At 41.8% G+C, this 16875-nt stretch overlaps 1 protein-coding gene and 1 pseudogene across 1 annotated transcript in view; one reads left to right on the top strand and one right to left on the bottom strand.

Annotated features, from left to right (window-relative positions):
* FKBP6 (FKBP prolyl isomerase family member 6 (inactive)) overlaps window positions 1–16875 on the top strand; it is a 50794-nt gene that overhangs the window by 20668 nt on the left and 13251 nt on the right. The gene's annotated exons all lie outside the window — the stretch shown is intronic.
* LOC111752454 (5S ribosomal RNA) lies at window positions 9381–9498 on the bottom strand (annotated as a pseudogene).

The raw sequence follows: 16875 nt of genomic DNA, 5'->3' as shown, positions 1-16875 counted from the left end.
TGTTTATTTTTCTGCTTATTTGCTTTGACCTTTCTCATGTCTATCTTGAAGGCTTCCTACAGGTACCTGTTGTTTCTTGGTTGCCTATTCACATTTAAAAATGAAACAGAAAAATTGACCAGGAGCTCTGTATACCTGGGTGGGGCCTCCCCAGTGACACTTTTGAAGGCTCAGAAGTGGGGAGATAGCCAAGGTACTTTAAGATCCTTAAATACTGGAAGGAAGAAGCTTAGCATTGGGTACCGACTCCTGTACTAGCTTTTCTGATTTTCCTCAGATGGATTTTTTTCCTGAAATAATGGTTACAAGGTACTACATCATTTTAATCAGTATCTCCTCAATTTCTAGTGAAGCTGAGCGTCTTTTTGTGTTTTTATTGGCAATGTAAATTCTTTACACCAATTCCCTGTTGCAATCCGTGCCCTCTCTTGGTTTGTTTCTATTATTGTTGATTTTTAAGAACTCTTTTTATATGAGGGATCTTAATTAAATGTCTGATAGTGAGCTCACCTATTTTCTCCAAGTTGTTTTAACTTGTTTGTGGGATAAGCTGTACACAGGTTTTAAGTCTTCATGTAGGCAGATGTACCACTGTTCTCTTTGTGGTTTCTGTGATTCGAGGTATGCCTAGGCACGACGTGTGGGAATAAACAGAGGTCTGCAGCAAATGACAGTGAAGGCCTTCCTCAGGCGAAAGACTTCTTAACAGTTCTTCCAAGAGCCTGAACATCATATCTACAATGCTTTAGAATGTCCACAAGCTTCACTTAATCTTACCTACATTCTTGCAAGGAAAAAATTACTATTTCCATTTTATAGATGGGAGAAGAAATAAAGCTCAGAGGACTAGGAGCTTTTCTCTTTAGAGGTCTTTGTATATATGTAAACAATTATGACCATTTTCATTTGATTTGGAACATAAACCCCAGACGATACCTGAAGCTTTAAATCTGTTCAGTTTCTGCATTCAGTTGGAGCATTTCCCCTGAGTGGCCCTTCGTTTTTATCCCTCTTGGAATTTCCTCTCTTGTCTCTGCTTTCTATACTTGAAGAGAAGCTGAAGCCTTTGGGCTGTAGAATTAAGGGAAAGAATATCGTAACAGAATTTTTTTTGAAAGATGTTTTCTGGGAAGTCAGAGCCATTCCCAGGACGGTAGGCAGAAATATAGATCAGGCTGTGGAGAGTGCACTCTTGTTGTTGGAGATTCTAGGATTTAGTGCTACTTCGAAGAGTTGGCCTGAAGGGAGCGCTGTGCAGTGGTCCCCACAGAGCATGGTGCCAGTGCTGCGGCTAGAGGTGTCCCCTGAGCAGGGGTGCCCTTGTTCCAAACAGCCTACCCATGTCCGAACCCTACTGGTCAGCTGCCAGGAATCCCCAAGAGCACATCGTCATCTCGTGGTATCTGACGGAATCCAGACAGGGAATCTGACCCCCTTCTTCCCGAAGAGATTAAAAGGAGAAACTCACATCAAGTATTGAGTCTATAAAGATATTTTGTGCTTCCAGTTAGACTGATCTGAGTCCTGAACAAATAAGCCAAAAAAGCCAAACCCCTTGCTGTCGAGTCTGTTTTGACTCACAGCGACCCAATAGGACAGAGGACAACCACCTCATAGGATTTCCGAGGCTGTAAAAAAAAAAAAAAAAAAAAATTTTTTTTTTTTTTTAAATCTTTACAGAAGCAAATTACCACATCTTTCTCCCATGGAGCAGCTGGTAGGTTTGAACTGCTGACCTTTTGGGTAGCAGTCAGGCACTTTAACCGCTGCACCACAGGGCTCCTGAACAAATAATAACTTGCTTAAATGTGTTTTTGTAATTTTTTGTATTATTAATTCTTCTGCCTCTCTTTCTCCATGTCTCCGCTTTTCCCCCCTCTACTTTTTTTTCTCCTCAAAACGAAGTTGCATTTTCTCAAGGTTAACTGGGCCAGGCAGGCATTTCTTTTGTTGTCAGTTGAGGACCATGTAGTCTCCCAGGCAAACTGTTAAACATAGTCTCTGGATCTTTTGGATATCTGTGAAATGCCTTTTCTCCCAGCTCAGGAGGTGTCGCTGGAATCATCTCTTTGTTGTGTGACTGTAAATAACTCCGGTTAGTACCTTTTCATTCTACCTCTTCCTGGGAAAGTATTTCCCCTGGTAGAGTTTCTTTGGCCCCTTTATCTTTCCCTGCATCCTCTCTTGGCAGCTATAATGGGCTCAAAACCTGACTCCTGCTGAGAGAGTTATTTTAGTGGATTCCGTGTTCATTGTGGGTGAGGTGTCAGTGAAGGCTACTCAGTTAAATTTCGGGAGACAACTAGAATCCTTTTCCTAATCTTCAAATGAATGGCCACGGAAGTTATCCTTTGTGATTCACTACAGGACAGGAAAAGGGAAGTTTAGGCTCTCAGTCCAGCTCACTCGTTGTGACTTTAGCCGGCTCATGTGTGATCAGATCTTTAAGGTCACTGTGCACTTCATTAGGCTTGGCTTCATCAAGACTATCAGATGTTGGCCCAGTCAGATTTTAATTCTTGGATTCATTATCAGATGCATAAGCTCTGCCTCCAGGCATATATATGTGATCCAGTACACCAGTTATTTGGATTAATAAAAGTAGAAGCAAGTAACGAAAAGGCAAATAATGAAGTGAGCCTAAGCAGTAAAGAATTTACATCAAATGTGAGTCTTATTGCATCTGAGGGAGGCAATAAGGAGTCTAACCTATTTTTTCTGACTGCCCCATGTAGGGTTCTGCCCAGAGTTCCAGGGGGATATTGACCCATGCCTTTGTGACTTTTGGTTGTAGCGAGTATGACTTTTACTTTCAGTGCTCCCCTACATGTCAGAACAACCTTATACCCAGGATGAGGCTGCACAGAATTTCCCAACAGGACACAGAGTAACTGTGTACACATACCCAGTGTGAAATAAGGTCCTGATTGCTGGCTGCCGCCAACGGGAGGAGGCCAGGCACACTTGCCTAATGAGAGGCGTATGTTTCTCTCCCCCGCCCTCCTGGTGATTAGTGGCACAAACTCTCATCTCCCTGAAGCCCCAGGTGCCACAGAGCGAGGTGCAAGCCTCCTCTCTTGGTCCAAGCCCCAGCTGCCTGTCTGGCCAGTCCAGCCAAGCTCTCTTCCCCTCCCTCATTTGGTAAGAGGAGGCAGCAGTTTAACCATGCACCCACTCACTGGCCGCTCCTCACCCCCACCAGGAGAGAGGTGGCAGTAGCGCAACTGTTCACGCACCCACACATCACTCACCCCCCCCCGTCTGATGAGAAGTGACGACCACACCCCCAGTAGCCAGCCACACCCACCACGCCTGTCACCCTGCCCACTCGGCAAGTGCCACTGGACCAAAAGACAGCAGCCAACGCCTGCACAGTCCTCCCTCAGCCACCCTACAAGACCAACAAGCAGAAACTCACACACCCAGCCACTACCCCATGCACTCAAAGACAGGTGGCAAGTGTGCCAATGCAGCCAGACTAAGTGACCAGAGCAGCACACCTGTCCAGCCTGACTGGATATATCAAAAGAAAGTATCTTAAAAAACCAGGATGTAGCAAACATAGAATTTTTGTTGTTCTTGTTAGGTGCTGTTGAGTCGGTTCCAACTCATAGCGACTTTATGTACAACAGAACGAAACACTGCCCTGTCCTGCACCATCCTTACAATCATTGTTATGCCTGAGGTCATTGTTGCAGCCACTGTGTCAGTCCACCTTGTTGAGGGTCTTCCTCTTTTTCACTGACCCTGTACTCTGCCAAGCATGATGTCCTTCTCCAGGGACTGATCCCTCCTGACAACATGTCCAAAGTGTGTAAGACACAGTCTCGCCCTCCTTGCTTCTAAGGAGCATTCTGGTTGCACTTCTTCCAAGACAGACACACCTTTCCTGACTTTAAACCAGTCAGTATCTCCTCGTTCTGTCCGAACAGCTGCCACTTGATCTATGTAAAGGTTTCTCATGAGCACAATTAAGTGTTCTGAAATTCCCATTCTTTGCAATGTAACATACTAAATAAATATAATAACACCTTAATGCCTCAGATACAACAGACATCATCATATCACCTACAGAAGCGGGACAAGATGGCTCCAGTAAGTGACCAAAATAAAGAACCAGGAAACCTCCCTGAGGAAGAAATGGTAATGGAACTACCTGATAAGGAATTCAAAAGGCTTATATATAGGGCCCTCTAAAAGCTGTCAAAAAAAAGATCAAAGAAAACACAGACAAGCCTCTAGAAGGATTCAGGAAAACAATACAAGAACAAAATGACTAAATAAATCATTAGAAACATACAAAAAAGCAACTAGAAATCTAGAAGATTAACACAAATTTCAGAAATAGGGAACACAAAGGTGAAGAATTGAATCAATGGAAGAAAGAATCAGGGAAATAGAGGACAAATCCCTTGATGCCAATCTGTTAGAGGAACAGTCAGAAAAAAGAAGAAAAATGAAGAAACCCTAAGTTACATGGGACACTATCAAGAGGAATGATTTACGTGTGTTTGGAATTCCAGAACAGGAAGAGACAAAAAAAAAAGCACAGAGAAAACTTTTGAAGATTTGCTGGCAGAAGAGTTCCCTAATACCATGAAAGACAAGAAGATACCCATCCAAGAAGGTCAACAAATCCCAAATAAGATAGACCCCAAAAGAAAATGAAGACATATCATAATCAAACTTTTGAAAACCAAAGACGAAGAAAGAATCCTGAGGGCAGCTCAGGGAAAACAAAATGTGACCTAAAAGGGGAACCAATAAGACTAAGCTCTTATTTTTAATCAGAAACCAGGCAAGAAGGCAATGGGGTGACATATGTAAAACTCAAAGAAATTGTCAACCAAGAATTATATATCCAGCAAAATTGTCCCTCAAATATGATGGCCAAATTAGGACATTTCTAGATAAGCAGAAATTAAGGAAGTTTGTAAAAATCAGACCAACCTTACAAGAAATATTAAAAGGGTGTCCTTCAGAGAACCAACAATGTCAGACAATGAGATTAAGACGTGACATTACCCAGAAACTAACCCAAATAAAGAATTTTCAAAATAAAGCTACACAACTGAAAATGGGGAACCAGAGATGTCAATCTGTAAATGATCACGACTTCAAAACAAAAAGAGAAAATAAATGCTGTAGTTATAGAACTTCCATATGGAGATGAAGTCAAGGCAATTATCAAGAAAGAACAAACTGTTTTAAATTTAGGAAGATAAAAGTAAATTTCAGGGTAACCACAAAAAAAAAAAAATCAAACTTTCTCACCAAAATAAAAAATAAAATCATAAAGACTCAGTAAACACAAAGTCAATAGTAATGAAGGAAACGAAAAGAAAATCTATAAAAAGAACTCAGCACAGAAAAGTATTCGGAACAAAGAAATCATCAGCACCACAGAAAAAGCACAAAAAAGTGGCACCTGTGAATTCGTACCTATCGGTAACTACACTGAATATAAATGGATTAAATGCACCAGTCAAGAGACAGAGAGTGGCAGAATGAATTAAGAAAACACAACCCATCATTATGCTGCCTGCGAGAGACACACCTTAAACACAAAGATAAAAATAAGCTAAAAATCAAAAGATGGAAAAAAATAAGCAAATGGCAACCAAAAAAGAACAGGAGTGGAAATATTAATCTCCGGTAAAATAGACTTTGAAGCAAAAAACCAGCATAAGAGACAAGGAAGGATATTATATAACGATTAAAGGGTCAGACCAACATGAGGACATAACCATAATAAATATATACATACCCAATGAAAGAGCTCCAAAATACATTAACAGAATTGAAAAGAGAAATTGACAACTCCACAATAATGGTAAGAGATTTTAATACACCACTTTCAACAAAGGACAGAGCAACTAAAAAGAAATTCAGCAAAGATACAGAAGATCTAAGCAACACAGTCAGCCAACTTGATCTCATAGTCGTGTACAGAATACTCTACCCAACAACAGAACACACAGGTCATTCTCCAGAATAGACCATGTGTTGGGCCACAAAGCAAGCCTCAAGAAATTAAAAAACATCAGAATAATACAAAGCATTTTCTTGCACCACGATGCTATAAAGTTAGAAATCAGTAACAGGAACAACAAGAAAAAAACCAAATATATGGAAACTGAATAACACACTGCTTAAAAACCACTAGGTAATAGAAAAATAAAATTAAAAAATTCCTAGAACCAAATGTGAATGAAAACATACCAAAACCTTTGGGACACAGCAAAGGCAGTGCTCAGAGGTCAATTTATAGCAATAAATGCACACATCAAAAAGGAAGAAAGAGCTAAAATCAACACCTTAGCCATATAATTCCAACAAATAGAAAAAGCAAGGGGCGGGGGGGAAGCCCTCAGCCACCAGAAGAAAGGAAATAATAAAGATTAATGCAGAAATAAATGAAACAGAATCAGCAAGACTAGAAGTGGGTGGGTTCTTTGAAAGAATAAAATTGACAAACCACTGGCCAAATTCATAAAAGAAAGAGAAGATGCAAGTAACACAAATAAGAAATGAGAGATGGGTAATGTCACAACAGAACCAAATGGAATAAAAAGGATCATAACAACTCTATGAAGAACTGTACTCCAACAAATTTGAAAACCTAGAACTGGACAAATTTCTAGAAACACACTACCTAGGCAAACTAACACAAAGTGAGGTAGAAAATTTGAACAGACCCATAACAAAAGATAAAATTGTAGAGGTCATAAAAAAAAAAAAAAATACCAGTAAAAACAAAAAAACCTACCCAGATGGCTTCACTGGAGAATTCTACCAAACATTCACAGAAGAGCTGGCACCGATTCTACTCAGACTATTCCAGAACACAGAAAAGGATGGAGTCGCTTCAAATTCATCCTGTGAAGCAAGCCCTGACGCAAAGCCAGGCAAAGACACCACTAAAAACAAACGGTAGACCAGTATCTGTCATGAACGTAGACACGAAAATCCTCAACGCAATCCCAGCCAGTAGGACCCAACACCATATCAGAAAAATAAGACATCATGACCAAGTGGGATCCATACCAGGTGTGCAGGGATGGTTCAACATTACAAAATCAGCCAATGTAATCCACCACATAAATAAAACAAATGAACCACATGATCATATCAATTGATGCAGAAAAGGCATTTGATAAAATTCCATTCCTGATAAAAACTCTTCAGCAAGATAGGAATAGAAAGGAAGTTCCTCAACATATAATTAAGGGCACATATACAAAACCAACAGCCAACATTCTTAATGGAAAAAGACTGAAAGCAATCCATTTGAAAATGAGAACCAGAGAAGAATGGCCTTTATCACCACTCTTACTTTACATGGTACTGGAAGTCCTAGCTAGAGCAATAAAGCAAGAAAAGGAAACGAGGCATCCACATTGGTAAGGAAGAAGTAAAACTATCCCTATTTGCAGATGATATGATCTTATACATTAAAAATTCTAGAGATTCTCCAAGGAAGCTATTGGAACTAATAGAAGGAACCAGCAAAGTGGCAGGGTACAAGGTCCACATACAAAAATCAGTCGGATTCTTCTACACTAACAAAGAGAACTCCAGAAAGGAAATCAGGAAAACAATATCATTTACAATAAAAAAAGTCACTGCCGTCAAGTCAATTCCAACTCACAATAGACCCCCCAAAAGATAAAATACTTAAGAATAAACCTAACCAGGGATATGAAAGCCCTATACAAAGAAAACTACAAAACACTGCTGCAGAAAAACAAGAGACCTACATAATGGAAGAACATACCACGCCCATGAATAGGAAGACTTAACATTGTGAAAACGTCAATACTCCCAAAACAATTTGTATAGATATAATGCAATTCTGATCCAGATTCCATCAACATTCTTTAAAAAGGTGGAAAAACTAATCACCAACTTTATATGAAAAAGAAAAAGACCCTGGATAATCAAAGCTCTACTGAAGAAAGACAAAGTAGGAGGCCTCACACACTCCCTGATCTCCGAACTTGCTATACAGCCACAGTAGTCAAAACAGCCTGTACTGGTACAACAACAGACACGTAGACTAATGGAACAGAACTGAGAACCCAGAAGTAAATCAGTGCAGCTGTGGACAGCTGATCTTCAGCAAAGGGCTGAAATCCATTAAAGGGGAAAGGGAGAATCTCTTTGACAAGTGCTGTTGGCAAAACTGGATATCCATTTGCAGAAAAAGTGAAACAGGACCCATACTTCACACCATATACAAAAACTAAATCAGGATGGATCAAAGACCTAAATGTAAAACCTAAAACTATATATAAAAAAGATCATGGAATAAAAAATAGGGGCAAACCTAGGGGCCCGGGATTTATGGCATAAATAGTGTATCAAACATAACTAAAAATGCACATACAGCCAAAGATAAACTAGATGGCTTGCACCTCCTAAAGATGAAACACGCGCATTAAAAGACTTCTCCAAAAGAGTAAACAGAGAACCTACAGACTGGGGAAAAATTTTTGGCAACAACATATGACAAGGGACTAATCTCTAAAATTTAGAGAAAGCCTCAACAACAAAAAGACAATCCAATTAAAAAGTAGGCAGAGGACATGAACAGACACTTCACCAAAGAGGACATTCAGGCAGCCAACAAATACATGCAGAGATGCTTGCAATCCTTAGTCAAGAGAGATGCAAATCTTAACAACGAGATACCATCTCACCCTGACAAAAATGGCAGTGGTCAAAAAAACAAAACAAATCCTGGCAAGGGTGTGGGGAGATTGGAACTCTGGTCATACACTGCTGGTAGGATTGTAAAATGGTACAACAACTGTAGAAAACAGTGTGGTGCGTCCTTAAAAAGTTAGCAATAGAAATACCTTATTATCTAGCAATCCCACTACTAGATACACATCCTAGAGAAGAGTCGTGACACAAATAGACATATGTACACTCACGTTCACCAAAGCATTACTCACAATAGCAAAAAGATGGAAACAACCTGTGGTACATACAGTGGAATACTACGTAATAATAAAGAATATTGATGAATCCGTGAAACATCTTACAGCATGGGTGAACCTGGAGAATATTACGCTGAGTGAAATAAGTCACAAAAGGACAAATATTATATGAGACCACTATTATAAAAAGTCAAGAAAAGGTTTATACACAAAAGAAAACATTCTTTGATTGTTACCAGGGATGAGACGGGGAGGGAGGGAAAACCGCTAACTAGTGTTATTGTGTGCTGTCAAGTCACTTCCAAATTACAGCAACCCTATAGGACAGAATAGAACTGCCCCATAGGTTTCCAAGGAGCATCTGGTGGATTCGAACTCCCAAGCTTTTGGTTAGCAGCCAAGCTCTTGACCACTGCGCCACCAGGACTACTCCTAAGCCAACAACACCCGGCATTCCAAGGCAGTCTTCATCTAAGTACTAACCAGGCCTGACCCTGCTTAGCCTCTAAGAGCAGATGAGATTGGGTGTGTTCAGGGTGGTATGGCCATAGACAACTGGATGATGATGATGTTGTTAGGTGCTGTTAAATCTGTTCTGACTCGTAATGACCCTATGTACCACAGAATGAAACACTATCTGGTCCTGCACCATGCTCACCATCACTGTTACTCTTGAGCCCGTTATTGCAGCCGCTGTGTCATCTCATTGAGGGTCTTCCTCTTTTCTGCTGTCCCTGTACTTTACCAAGCATATGTCCCTCTCCAGGGACTGATCCCTCCTGACAACATGTCCAGTGTATGTAAGACGCAGTCTCGCCATCCTTCTAAGGAGCACTCTGGCTGTACTTCTTCCGAGGCAGATTTGTTCATTCTTTTGGAATGTCATAGTATATTCAGTATTCTTCGCCAACACCACAATTCAAAGGTGTCAGTTCTTCTTCGGTCTTCCTTATTCATTGTCCAGCTTTCCCATACATATGATACGATTGAAAATACTATGGCTTGGGTCAGATGCACCTTAGTCTTCAAGGTGACATCTTTGCTTTTCAACACTTTGAAGAGGTCCTTTGCAGATTTGCCCAATACAATGCGTCATTTGATTTCTTGACTGCTGTTTCCACGGGTGTTGATTGTGGATCTACGTAAAATGAAATCTTTGACAACCTCAATACTTTTCTCCGTTTATCATGGTGTTGCTTATTGGTCCAGTTGTATTTTTGTTTCATGTTGAGGTGTGATCCATACTGAAGGCTGTGGTCTTTGATCTTCATCAGTAAGTGCTTCAAGTCCTCTTCACTTTCAGCAAGCAAGGTTGTGTCATCTGCATATCACAGGTTGTTAATGAGTCTTCCTCCAATCCTGATGCACCATTCTTCATATAGTCCAGCTTCTTGGATTATTTGCTCAGTGTATAGATTGAGTAGGTATAGTGAAAGGATACAACCCTGATGCACACCTTTCCTGACTTTAAACCATCAGTATCCCCTTGTTCTGTCTGAACAACTGCCTCTTGATCTATGTACAGGTTCCTCATGAGCACAATTGAGTTTTCTGGAATTCCCATTCTTTGCAATGTTATCCATAATTCGTTATGATCCACACAGTCGAATGGCTTTGCATAGTCAATAAAACACAAGTAAACATCCCTCTGGTATTCTCTGCTTTCAGCCAGGATCCATCCAACATCAGCAATGATATCCCTGGTTCCACATCCTCTTCTGAATCAGGCCTGAATTTCTGGCAGTTCCCTGTCAATACACTGCTACATATGCTTTTGAGTGATCTTCAGCAAAATTTTGCTTGTGTGTGATGTAAATGATATTATTTGATAATTTCTGCATTCGGCTGGATCGCATTTCTTGGGAATAGGCATAAATATGGACCTTACGGATCTCTTCCAGTCGGTTGGCCAGTTAGCTGTCTTCCAAATTTCTTGGCATAGACGAGTGAGCACTTCCATGCTGCATCCATTTGTTGAAACATCTCAATTGATATTCCGTCAATTCCTGGAGCTTTGTTTTTTGCCAGTGCCTTCACTGCAGCTTGGACTTCGTCCCTCGGCACCATTGGTTCCTGATCATATGCTACCTCTTGAAATGGTTGAACGTCGACCAGTTCTTTTTGGTATAGTGACTGTTTTATTCCTTCCATCTTCTTTTGATGCTACCTGAGTCTTCTAATATTTTCCCGATAGAATCCTTCACTATTGCAACTTGAGGCTTAAATATTTTCTTCAGGTCTTTCAGCTTCAGAAACACCAAATGTGTTCTTCCCTTTTGGTTTTCTCTCTCCAGCTCTTTGCACATGTCATTTTAATAACTTTGTCTTTTCAAGCTGCCCTTTGAAATCTTCTGTTTAGTTCTTTTACTTCATCATTTCTTCCTTTTGCTTTAGCTGCTCGACGTTCCAAGAGCAATTTTCAAAGTCTCTTCTGACATCCATTTTGGTCTTTTCTTTCATTCCTGTCCTTTTAATGACCTCTTGCTTTCTTCATGTATGTCCTTCTATAACTCGTCTGGTCTTCAGTCATTAGCATTCAGCGCATCAAATCTCTTCTTGAGATGGTCTCTAAATTCAGGTGGGATATACTGAAGGTCGTACTTTGGCTCTTGTGGACTTGTTCAGATTTTCTTCAGTTTCAACTTGAACCTGCATATGAGCAACTAATGGTCTGTTCCACAGTCAGCCCCTCGCCTTGTTCTGACTGATGATGTCAAGCTTTTCCATCGTCTCTTGCCACAGATGTAGTCAGTTTGACTCCTGTGTATTCGATCTGGCAAGGTCCATGTGTATAGTCGCCATTTATGTTGGTGAAAAAAGGTATTTGCAATAAAGAAGTCGTTGGTCTTGCAAAAATCAATCATGCCATCTCTGGCATCGTTTCTATCACCAAGGCCATATTTTCCGACTACCAGTCCTCCTTCTTTGTTTCCATCTTTCTCATCCCAATCGCCAGTGATTATCAGTGCATCCTGATTGCATGTTTGGTCAATTTCAGACTGCAGAAGCTGGTAAAAATCTTCAGTTTCTTCATCTTTGGTCTTAGTGGTTGGTGCATAAATTTGAATAATAGTCGTATTAACTGGTCTTCCTTGTAGGCATATGGATATTATCCTATCACTGACAGCTTTGTACTTCAGGACAGATATTGAAATGTTCTTTTTGACAGTGAATGTAACGCCATTCTTCTTCAAGTTGTCATTACAGGCATAGTAGACCGTATGATTGTCCGATTCAAAAAGGCCAATATCAGTCCATTTCAGCTCACTAATGCCTAGGATATTGATGTTTATGTGTTCCATTTCATTTTTGATGATGCCCAATTTTCCTAGATTCATACTTCGTACATTACACATTCCAAATTATTAATGGATGTTTTCAGCTCTTCTCATTTTGAGTTGTGCCAGATAACTGGATAATAGACATGTAGTAACTTGGGTGAGGGGAAAGTGAATACATAATACAGGGAAAGTCAGCACAGCATGACCAAGGCAAAGGTAAACACTGAGGTATGCACGAATAAAAGGCAACACGGGTAAATACTATAATGTACGTAACCCTGCAATAATAGTAATAACAAGCGATAATTTATAAGTGGATACACAGGTAGATATGTAAGCTGAACATGTGTGCGATGGTGTCTGGGAGTGCACTCACCAGCATTTATAGGTTTGGCAGAGGATATTTCTTCATAGGTATTTGTATGTGCTGCAAATATATCCATATATATAGTGGCGCACACGGGGGCACAGTTATGAAAACTCCTTGGCCATAACTAAACATCTTGAGGGACTGAGTCACTGGGCTTGAGGACTTAGGACCATAGTCTTGGGGAACATCTAAGTCAATTTACATAACATAGTCCATAAAGACAGTGCTCTACATCCGACTTTGCTGAGTAATGCCTGAGGTCTTAAAAGCTTGTGAGTGACCATCTAAGATGACTATTGGTCTCTTCCCCTATGGAGCAAAGAAGAGTGAAGAAAACCAAAGACTCAAGGAAACAATTAGTTCAGAGGGCTAATGGACCACATGAACCACACCCTCCATTAACCTGATGCCAGAAGAACGAGATGGTGCCTGGGTACCACGCAGACTGTTCTGATTGGGTTCACCATAGAAGGTCCTGGACAGAGTAGGAGAAAAATGTACAAAAAAAATTCAAATTCCTAAATAAACCAGACTTACCGGTCTGATAGAGACTAGTAGAACCCCAAGACTGTGGCCCTTGATACCCTTCATACCTGGAATGGAGCCCAGTCGCAGATCCCCATTCAGCAAACAACAGGCAGGCTGTTCAGCCAACAACAGGCAGGCTGTTCAAGTGAACAGTAACACCCATGAGGAACGTGCTCCTCAGAACAATCAGCTGCACGAGACCAAAAGGGCACCATTTGCCCAAAAACAAGTTCAGAAGGCGGCAAGGGGCAGGAAAGATGGATGAATGGAAACGGGGAACTCTGAGAGGAAGGGGCTAGAGTACTGTCACTTTGAGGGATTGCAGCTAATGTGAGGAAACAAAATGAGTATAAATTGCTGAATGGGAAACTAATTGGCTCTGTAAACTCTCACCCAAACCACAATAAAACGTTCCAAAAAAAAAAAGAAAACCCCGTGGAACACAATTCTACTCACACACAGTGTCATCTTGATCCAGGGTCAACCCTGCGGAAATTGGTAGGGTAGAGCCCAAGAATTTGTACCTTTAATAAACTTCCTGGTGAGCTGATCTGTGGACCACAGTAGTGAGACTACTTTTTCAAGATGTTTTCAAGAGAAGAGGCAAAAGAATAGTTGGATGGTAACTAGAAAAGTGACATAGTAGAATAATTTGAACTTGTTTTGAAACGAGTGTGGCAGTTGGCATGGCACTCTTGAATTCTTTGACCATATCTTCTGCTGCCTTCATCCTAGCACTGTGGCAGCTGATAGCAGTAAGCTATAGTTGTCACCTGAGGAAGTGGGGGCTGTCCACCCTGAGGGGAGGGGACTCAGGATGCCTTCTTATTCACCTTACTCCTAGAAAGGGTGGGCTTTGCGGGGAGCACTCAGAGAGCTGGACGTGTTCTCGGAGGAGGGAGGAAGCATGGCCATCTGATGCTGACTCCTGGCCAGCAGGGAGTGGGAGGGGGGAGCTAGGGGCTGTGACCACTGGGATGTAGCCAAGGGTGAGGCAGATTGCCAGTCTGGAGGACCACCAGTGAGGCTGGCAGGACTGCAGCAGGAGGAGTCAGTGTGGAGCAGCTGCCAGAGAACCAGGGCCAAGATGGAGAATCTGGATGAAGGAGGCCTGGCAATGAGAGGTGGTGTTGGACAGCTGCCAGGCAGGGTAGCAGGAATGGAGGACTTGCTGGGGGACCCATCAGGCCAGCGTACACTGCTGTTGGGCAGGTGGCCAGAACACCACATCAGAGAGTATGAATGAGCTGCTGCTGCTGCTGTTAGCTGCTGTCAAGTCGGCCCCATCTCATGGTGACCCCAGGCACAATGAACTGGAACACCGCCCAGACAGCGCCATCCCCGTGATCGGTTGCAGACCAGGTAGTTGTTACCCACAGAGTTTTCACTGGCTGGTTTTCAGAAGTAGATTTCCAGGACTTTCTTCCTAGTCTGCCTCAGTCTGGAAGCTCACCAGACACCTGATCAGCATCACAGCAACACGCAAGCAACACACAAGCTCCCACTGATGGAGGGTGGTGGCAGCGCATGGGGTACATTGGCTGGGAATTGAACTTGCATCTCCCACAAGAAAGGTGAGAATTCTACCGCTGAGCTGCCCCTGCTGTGATATGAATGGACTAGTGGCTCCTTATAAAATTCTTCCCCCTTAGTTGAAATTATTTGAGATGCTCAGACTGGGGTCTAAGGATCAACTAAGTAGTACATTTTGAGGAGAACCAGTTAAATGACTTCAGGGAATGTCTATGAACCTCCACATTTATGTCCAACATTTGTGCGTTTTCAGGGATTTTTAAGAGGAATCCATCAGTTTTCTTGAGTTTTTTCAAAGGTCTCCGTGACCCATAAAATGCCAAGATCTGCTGGTCCAGAGGTTTCTCAGCAGCTTGTGTTTATGTCTGACAGTTTACCCTGGGTTAGTATCATAGAGCTGTAAGGAAGTACAGACAGGACAGGGCTGGAGGCCAAGCGGGGCTGGCACTAGATGCCGTGGGAACGCGTTTGCCCAGCCCTGATCCTTGGCTCTTTGTTTGTCCTCAGATTTCCGACATAAACATCCTGGGCCCTGTGCCTCCAGCTCTTGGTTCCAGGATTACATCATTCTCTGTCTTTATTACGTTTTCACACTCTTCTCTGATTACTGCTCATTATTTTGTGTGATTGTTGTGGACACCGATCGTATCATTGCTTGGGTTTCCATTTCACATTGTGCCTTTTCCTCAGGCCTGGGCTTGACGCTCATTGGAAGCGACTCGCTTAGTATTAATGTATTCAGCTGGAGTCTGCCCTTGTGGGCCTTCCTCTGCATTCCCTGCTCAAGTCTAACTTCTCTTGTCTTTGTAGGTCTCTGAGTTTATCTTTCCTTGAACCACAGATACGTGACAGCTTTTTTCTCTGACTTTGGATCTCAGCGAGCTACCAGTATTGCTTTTTCAAAGTGAAATGTGAACTTTTGTATTTTGATACACTCTCATTTATGCTAAAGTGTTATTTTTGATTAGTTTTGATTGGAAAATTCAGCTAACTGAATCTCATAAGATCCGAGTGTCTGAAGAAATCTTGGAGGTTATTTCCACCCACCTGCATTCCCAACAACATGTTCGTGCTTAGAAGCTATGGATTATAGGGAGTATTTCTTAAATTGTTTTGTTGAATACAGACTAGATTGAAACAATTTATTGTTTTTCACTTGATTATTATTTAATTCTATTATGGAAAAATTTTAGCCTATTCAAGGGTAGAACGAATAGCATAATGACCTGCTTGGGTATTCAGTACCCTTTTTTTTTTTTTTTTATAATAATTTACTGTGTTTTGTTGTTGTTGTGCTTTAGGTGAAAGTTTACAAATCAAATCAGTCTCTCATACAAAAAGTTAGACACACCTTGCTGTGTACTCCTAGCTGCTCTCTTAATGAGACAGCACATTCCTCCTCTCCACCCTATATTCCCCGTGTCCATTCAACCAGTTCCTGTCCACCTCTGCCTTCTCATCTCACCACCAGACAGGAGTTGCCCACATATTCCCAAGTGTCTGCTTAAGCCATAAAGCTCACTCCTCACCAGCATCATTTTCTTACAGTCCAGTCCAATCCCTGTCTGAAGAGTTGGCTTTGGGAATGGTTCCAGTCTTAGGCTAACTGAAGGTCAGGGGACCGTGACTTCTGGGGTCCCTCGGGTCTCAGTCAGACCATTAAGCCTGGTCTTTTTATGAGAATTTGAGATCTGCATCCCACTGTTCTCCTGCTCCATCAGGGATTCTCTGTTGTGTTGCCTGTCAGGGCAGTGATGGGTGGTAGCCAGGCACCATCTGCTTCTTACGGTCTCAGGCTGATGGGGTCTCTGGTTTATGTGGCCTTTTCTGTCTCTTGGGCTCATCTTTACCATATATCCTTGGTGTTCTTCATTCTTCTTTGCTCTAGGTAGGTTGAGACCAATTTATGCATCTTAGATGGCCGCTTGCTAGCATTTAAGACCCCAGACGCCTCTCACCCAAGTGGGATGCAGAATGTTTTCTTAATAAATTTTGTTATGCCAGTTGACCTAGATGTCCCCTGAAATCATGATACTCAGACCCCTGTCTCTGCTGCTCTGGCCTTTGAAGCATTTGGTTGTATTCAGGAAACTTCTTTGCTTTTGGTTTAGTCCAGTTGTGCCGACTCTCCCTGTGTTGTGTGTTGCCCATCCCTTCACCTAAAAAAATTTATGTCTACTATCTAGTTAGTGAATATCCTTCTCCCTCCCTCCCCACC

Source organism: Loxodonta africana, chromosome 12 (genome assembly GCF_030014295.1).
Source record: "Loxodonta africana isolate mLoxAfr1 chromosome 12, mLoxAfr1.hap2, whole genome shotgun sequence".
Classification (NCBI taxonomy): Eukaryota; Metazoa; Chordata; class Mammalia; order Proboscidea; family Elephantidae; genus Loxodonta; species Loxodonta africana.
This window is presented reverse-complemented; position numbering and strand designations above follow the sequence as displayed.